The sequence below is a fragment of the Octopus sinensis genome, linkage group LG29 (assembly GCF_006345805.1).
Source record: "Octopus sinensis linkage group LG29, ASM634580v1, whole genome shotgun sequence".
Classification (NCBI taxonomy): Eukaryota; Metazoa; Mollusca; class Cephalopoda; order Octopoda; family Octopodidae; genus Octopus; species Octopus sinensis.
The window spans coordinates 9,123,828-9,131,621 of NC_043025.1; positions in this window are offsets into that span (position 1 = coordinate 9,123,828).

Sequence of the window (7,794 nt, forward strand, 5' to 3'; positions counted from 1 at the left end):
AATAAACGACAAAGTCCTGGTATTTTATTGAACATTTTCTTTATTGAAATATGTTTTAGTAACTTCAGTTTGTTAAATAAACCATTACGTTATCCACTTCCATTCTACGAATCTGTAATTAAGATCGTTCCGCTGACCTCCCTGAATGGGGGGGAGCGAGCCTGTTTTCTCTCGGTAGTTGCTGTGGCGATAGAGATAGAATGGAAGACGAGAGTGAAAGGAATTGCAACAGGCATGTTCATCTCCAGTCTCGAGCTAATCGACTTTTTCGCTTTCCACATGAAACGGAAAAATAAGGCTGGAGAAGAAATGCCTGTCGCAAAGTGTGTTTCGTAAAAGATGGAAGTCTATAGCAAGTATGTTGCGAGTGAAAGAACCTGTTTAAACGAGAATATATAAAAAGGAGAAAGCAAAGTCTTCAGTGTGAGTATGTGGTTTGTGGGGTCGACTGCGTCCTCCGCTTCATTTTTTTGTTAATCACTCATTCTCATTTAACTGTATATATTTTAATTGTTTGTTTATTCATACATTTCGTCTCATTCGATACCCTGACCTCAATGTTTGTTTTGTCTGTCCTCGTATCGTCCCCTCTTTTCCTCAAACTTATCTTTATATATAAAAGTGAAGTTGTGTGTCTGTCTACTCCGATTTAGATTCCTAACTACTCCAACATTTTGCGGTGCAGTTTAACCAAATTCGGGTATCTTATAGTCGTGATTCATATCGAGCCCTTCTGGGTATTAGTGCGCGTCTACGATGAGTCTACGATTTTAAAAATAATTTAACATAATTTTTTTCCATTTTAACGCATATTTTTTTAATAAAGGGAAGTAACTCTCTAAAATGTCTACGATGAGTCAACGATTTTAAAAAAAATTTACCATAATTTCTTTTCTATTTTTAATGCATCTTTTGGCTATAACTCTCTAAAAATGCCTTATAGTTATTTCCCTTACAAACCCGAGTAACGCCGGGCGATACTGCTAGTGGTGAATAAGGAAATAGTCTACATATTTAACGCATTTAAACAAACATTATAGAAACTAGAGAACTATAGAACGAAATCCAAGACATAATCTATTAGACATGCAAGAGTTTATGTTATTCGCTAGTCATTAGGTCGACAAACTTTGGAACAAGATTAAAGACAATAATCTATTATATGGAGAAATTATGATGCAACGAAAAACTCGCGTTAGTTATGTGAAAGACAGTTACTATTTGTCTAACTTCACTAGCATCACACCATACATACATACATATATAATGGCTGCCCCCTCGTTATCGAGTATGGCCATTGCACGAAGCTTAACTGTTATTGGTGCTGTGATCGAATGTGGCTTTTATTTGCTTTTTTAGGCTACAGCCCGCCATTCAGTTGAGACTCACAGCACCATCAACAATCATGAACAATGTTGTTATCGTGCAATGCCTGTGTAAGAAGATTTTTTTTAAGTGAGGAAAGGCTGTGCACTGAGTCAATCCCACTCACTAAGCAACAGGAGCCATAATCCGAAAAGAAGAACAAGTCAACATCATCGGTAACCACTGAGCCGCAGATTTTAGTTTGGAGTTATCCCAGTTACCTGAGTTACCTTCTCCTAGAAGGATGCCCTATTAAAGGCTAGGAGTCCTTCACTCCCAATGGTTTAACCGCGCGATCGGGTATTCAGTCCAATTATTTCTATGTCCCCGCGCATGATACAGCCCTGAGACATTTATTGGATGGCCGTTGACTCTCAAGAGTTCCTCCGCCCTTTGACGGGTTTTGTTTTTCATCCCGTAGGGTGTCCAGTAAACACCCTCCTCACCAAGTAAGCTTGGTGGGGTTGCCGGTTTAGTCGCCGACGGCCCGATCATGCAACAGGTTGTACTGGGTTACATGTTACCAGTAGCACTCGAAAGTGACCTGACATATACACGCATACATACATACATACATACATACGTACACACATACACACATACATACATACATACATACATACATACATCCTGTTGTAATGTGGGTTTCTCCCACCAGTGTGATGTGTGACTGCCATTGTATGGTAGTTACTGTTTTACACTAGTAGCCACAATAGTAACTAGTCATCGGATACCGTTGTATCTCTTACTGGAATAGTAATACAGGAACTACCTCTTGCCATTTTTGTACATTATTAGGATCTTTTCCTTTTGAAGGCCAGATTTCAACACAATTTCTAGTTAACTAAACACTTTAAAACTTCGTATACTGGTAGAATGTGTCAAAAGAAAACATTATTTTCACTTGGCTTTCTTGATAAATTTGTAATTCGTTTGTTTAACGTAGTTTAATTTTTCGAATTTTAACCAATCCTATGCTCTCTTTTGAGCTAAAATCATTTGCTGCGTCTAAAACTGAGACAACATCCTGTCACTAACCCTAACCCTCACCTTAACCCTAATTTTTTTTTCTTAATTGTTAAATTAATCTAATTGTTACGCGTGTAAAAAAAACTAAAGCAATGGAAAATAATTTAAACAATTAACATACAAAATAATTCTATAATTTTTATACACACGCTTTCCGTAACACACGCTTTCCGTATACGTACGGAAAGCGTGTGTATAAAAATTATAGAATTATTTTGTATGTTAATTGTTTAAATTATTTTCCATTGCTTAGATGACGCTTCCACGAGAGATTTTGAGCTCTCATAACGAGGCGAGTGTAGGTTCCATCCAACCGCCTCTCAAGCTTCTTCGACAACGTCCAGGTTTCTGAGCCATATAGTAGAAGTGGTTCGACTGTGGCTTGAAAGGAACAGGGTTTCAAGACGTCGATGAAATCCAAGGAAATGCGACGAGGCAGCCGCTCGCTATTCCCAAAATGGAGATGCAGGAATGGTCCCATCAAGGGAAACGACGCTGGATAAAGTGTGTGTCTGCGAAAGAGACTAAATGACGAGCTGGCGGAATCGTTAGCACGCCGGGCGAAATGCTTAGTGGTAGCTCGTCCGCCGCTACGTTCTGAGTTCAAATTCCGCCGAGGTCAACTTTGCCTTTCATCCTTTCGGGGTCGATTAAATAAGTACCAGTTACGCAGTTACTGACTAAACTCTTGTGGGTAGTAAAGAAATAGGTATTTCGTCTGCCGTTACGTTCTGAGTTCAAATTCCGCCGAGGCCGACTTTGCCTTTCATCCTTTAGGGGTCGATTAAATAAGTACCAGTTACGCAGTTACTGACTAAACTATTGTGGGTAGTAAAGAAATAGGTATTTCGTCTGCCGTTACGTTCTGAGTTCAAATTCCGCCGAGGCCGACTTTGCCTTTCATCCTTTCGGGGTCGATTAAATAAGTACCAGTTACGCACTGGAGTCGATATAATCGACTTAATCCGTTTGTCTGTCCTTGTTTGTCCTCTCTGTGTTTAGCCCCTTGTGGGTAGTAAAGAAATAGGTATTTCATCTGCCGTTACGTTCTGAGTTCAAATTCTGCCGAGGTCAACTTTGCCTTTCATCCTTTCGGGGTCGATTAAATAAGTACCAGTTACGCACTGGAGTCGATATAATCGACTTAATCCGTTTGTCTGTCCTTGTTTGTCCTCTCTATGTTTAGCCCCTTGTGGGTAGTAAAGAAATAAATATTTCGTCTGCCGTTACGTTCTCAGTTCAAATTCTGCCGAGGTCAACTTCGCCTTTCATCCTTTCGGGGTCGATTAAATAAGTACCAGTTACGCACTGGAGTCGATATAATCGACTTAATCCGTTTGTCTGTCCTTGTTTGTCCCGTCTGTGTTTAGCCCCTTGTGGGTAGTAAAGAAATAGGTATTTCGTCTGCCGTTACGTTCTGAGTTCAAATTCTGCCGAGGTCAACTTTGCCTTTCATCCTTTCGGGGTCGATTAAATAAGTACCAGTTACGCACTGGAGTCGATATAGTCGACTTAATCCGTTTGTCTGTCCTTGTTGTCCTCTCTGTGTTAGCCCCTTGTGGGTAGTAAAGAAATAGGTATTTCGTCTGCCATTACGTTCTGAGTTCAAATTCTGCGAGGTCAACTTTGCCTTTCATCCTTTCGGGGTCGATTAAATAAGTACAGTTACGCACTGGAGTCGATATAGTCGACTTAATCCGTTGTCTGTCCTTGTTTGTCCTCTCTGTGTTTAGCCCCTTGTGGGTAGTAAAGAAATAGGTATTTCGTCTGCCGTTACGTTCTCAGTTCAAATTCTGCCGAGGTCAACTTTGCCTTTCATCCTTTAGGGGTCGATTAAATAAGTACCAGTTACGCACTGGAGTCGATATAGTCGATTAATCCGTTTGTCTGTCTTGTTTGTCCTCTCTGTGTTTAGCCCCTTGTGGGTAGTAAAGAAATAGGTATTTCGTCTGCCATTACGTTCTGAGTTCAAATTCTGCCGAGGTCAACTTTGCCTTTCATCCTTTCGGGGTCGATTAAATAAGTACCAGTACGCACTGGAGTCGATATAGTCGACTTAATCCGTTTGTCTGTCCTTGTTGTCCTCTCTGTGTTTAGCCCCTTGTGGGTAGTAAAGAAATAGGTATTTGTCTGCCGTTACGTTCTGAGTTCAAATTCTGCCGAGGTCAACTTTGCCTTTCATCCTTTCGGGGTCGATTAAATAAGTACCAGTTACGCACTGGAGTCGATATAGTCGACTTAATCCGTTTGTCTGTCCTTGTTTGTCCTCTCTGTGTTTAGCCCCTTGTGGGTAGTAAAGAAATAGGTATTTCGTCTGCCATTACGTTCTGAGTTCAAATTCTGCCGAGGTCAACTTTGCCTTTCATCCTTTCGGGGTCGATTAAATAAGTACCAGTTACGCACTGGAGTCGATATAGTCGACTTAATCCGTTTGTCTGTCCTTGTTTGTCCTCTCTGTGTTTAGCCCCTTGTGGGTAGTAAAGAAATAGGTATTTCGTCTGCCGTTACGTTCTCAGTTCAAATTCTGCCGAGGTCAACTTTGCCTTTCATCCTTTCGGGGTCGATTAAATAAGTACCAGTTACGCACTGGAGTCGATATAATCGACTTAATCCGTTTGTCTGTCCTTGTTTGTCCTCTCTGTGTTTAGCCCCTTGTGGGCAATAAGGAAATCGGTTTACTATGTCGTTTGTTACAATCTATTTATAAACAACCTGGTGCTGTGAATAACTTAATGCCCCGCCCAGCCTGAACACTGATCGGTCAAGGATATACACTGCACACAAAAGAGAGGTCTTGACCACGTGTAATATAATACGTTTTTCTGTCAAATATAACGAGCATGCCTCATGATCATGGATTGCGTACGCTTACAAACTTGCAAGACTTTACTGACCTATTTAAAGAACTTAAGTAATTATCATTGTATATGTGAAAACAAAGACTAGACACCCACGCACATGCAATGGTCTTACGGGAGGGTTATGCACCCGCCGATACTTGGTGGGAACTAGAAAATTTTCAAGGATTAAAAATAGACGCATCGTGAATGTTTTCTTTAGCTGTGCACATTTAACGTAAAAATTTGATTTTAGTAGTTAGGGTCACACCTGAGACAGGGGCAAGATGCTCAAGTAAGGGTAACCCATCTCGCCACTGAACGACCACTGTAATACGAAGGACGTCGTACACGAGGTAAAGGTAACAGCAATAGGATTAAATAGACAACCAAACGTGCAAAAGTACATTGGAGCAACTGAAGGCCCCTTCAGACCCGGCTATAACAACCACAAGTCTTTCCGCATCTAGGAGAGATGTAATTCCACAACCCTGGCCAAGCACGTATGGTCGTTGAAAGACAGCGTCACCAAGAATAACATAAAGTGGAGGATTCTAGAGAAATGTAAAGCGTACTTCAATAGCAGCAGAAAGTGCAGATTATGTCTGGCTGAGAAAGGATCGATATTAAAGAGATCCCGGCCGCTGTGCTTCTGACGTCCATACTTTATGATGTGTGCCGCTGAAACCCATACTTTATGATATGTGCCGCTGATGTGCATACTTTATGAAATGTGCCGCTGACGTCCATATTTTAGCTGTTATTGCTATTATTATTGTAATTGTTGTTATTGAATTTACGTCGCCCAGGAGTTATTTCTTTTCCCTTCTCTCTTCTCTTTATGTGTGCGGTTGTTGCGAATATTTGTGTGCGGCTTATATTTACGGTGGTGATCCTCCCTGCATCGACCTTCTATCTATCTATCTATCTATCTATTTATCTATCTATCTATCTATCTATCTATCTATCTATCTATCTATCTATCTATCCATCCATACATCCATCCATCCATCCATCCATCTATCTATCTATCTATCTATCTATCTATCTATCTATCTATCTATCTATCTATCCATCCATCCATCCATCATCCATCCATCCATCCATCCAACCATCCATCCATCTATCTATCTATCTATCTATCTATCTATCTATCTATCTATCTATCTATCTATCTATCTATCTATCTGTCTGTCTGTCTGTCTGTCTGCCTATCTATCTGTCTACCTGTATGTCTGTCTCTCTGCCTGTCTGTCTATCTATCTGTCCGACCGTCTGTCTATCTGTCTGTCTGTCTTTTTTTTTGTCTTACCCTCCCTTTTGATCAGAATTTTATTTTTCTCTTTTTTTTCCCGAAAAGAAAAGCTCTACATTGTATTTTGTCCCCTCTGTGTTCCGCCCTGTGTGGCTAATAAAGAAAGATATCTATATATCTAGCTCTCTCTCTCTCTCTCTCTCTCTATCTATCTATCTATCTATCTATCTGTCTTTCTGTCTGTCTAGCTAGCCACACACTCATATACACACACACACACACACACATCCATCCATCCATCCTTCCATCCATCCATACATACATACATGCATACATACATACATACATACATACATACATACATACATACATACATACATACATACATATATATATACATACCTATATGCTTTCGTTTGCACGCACTCCAGTGCGCACGCATACACATTTTTCAAAATTAGTAACTCCAAGTTTCACGCTATCTATATTCGTATTCGTATCATCATTACGATTCATTTCCGCTACAAAAACAAATGCGTGGGAGATATCTCATAGATGTCTATATAACATTAATAAATGAACATATCTCTTTACTGTAGATATCGTACAGCAAAGAGATATTAGCAAGAGAAATACCCCCATACGAAATATCCACATATGGGATATCCATAGACGAGATAATTAGAGATGAAATATCCAAAAATGAGGTATTCAGAGAAGAGCTATCCAAAGATTTCATAATTACATATGTATTACAGTTCTATATTGAAGAAATAAGGAATTATGAACATTATTTACATTTGACGGATATTTATCCTCATCTTGTTTATTCTTAACACAACGTTTCGGCTGATATACCCCCAAAGAGGCACAATGGCCCAGTGGTTAGGGCAGCGGACTCGCGGTCGTAGGATCGCGGTTTCGATTCCCAGACCGGGCGTTGTGAGTGTTTATTGAGCGAAAACACCTAAAGCTCCACGAGGCTCCGGCAGGGATGGTGGTGACCCCTGCTGTACTCTTTCACCACAACTTTCTCTCACTCTTACTTCCTGTACTGTTGTACCTGTATTTCAAAGGGCCGGCCTTGTCACTCTCTGTGTCACGCTGAATATCCCCGAGAACTACGTTAAGGGTACACGTGTCTGTGGAGTGCTCAGTCACTTACACGTTAATTTCACGAGCAGGCTGTGAAATACATACATACATACATGCATACATATATATATATATATATATATATATATATATATATATATATATATATATATATATATATATATATATATATATGATATTATCTATAGACGT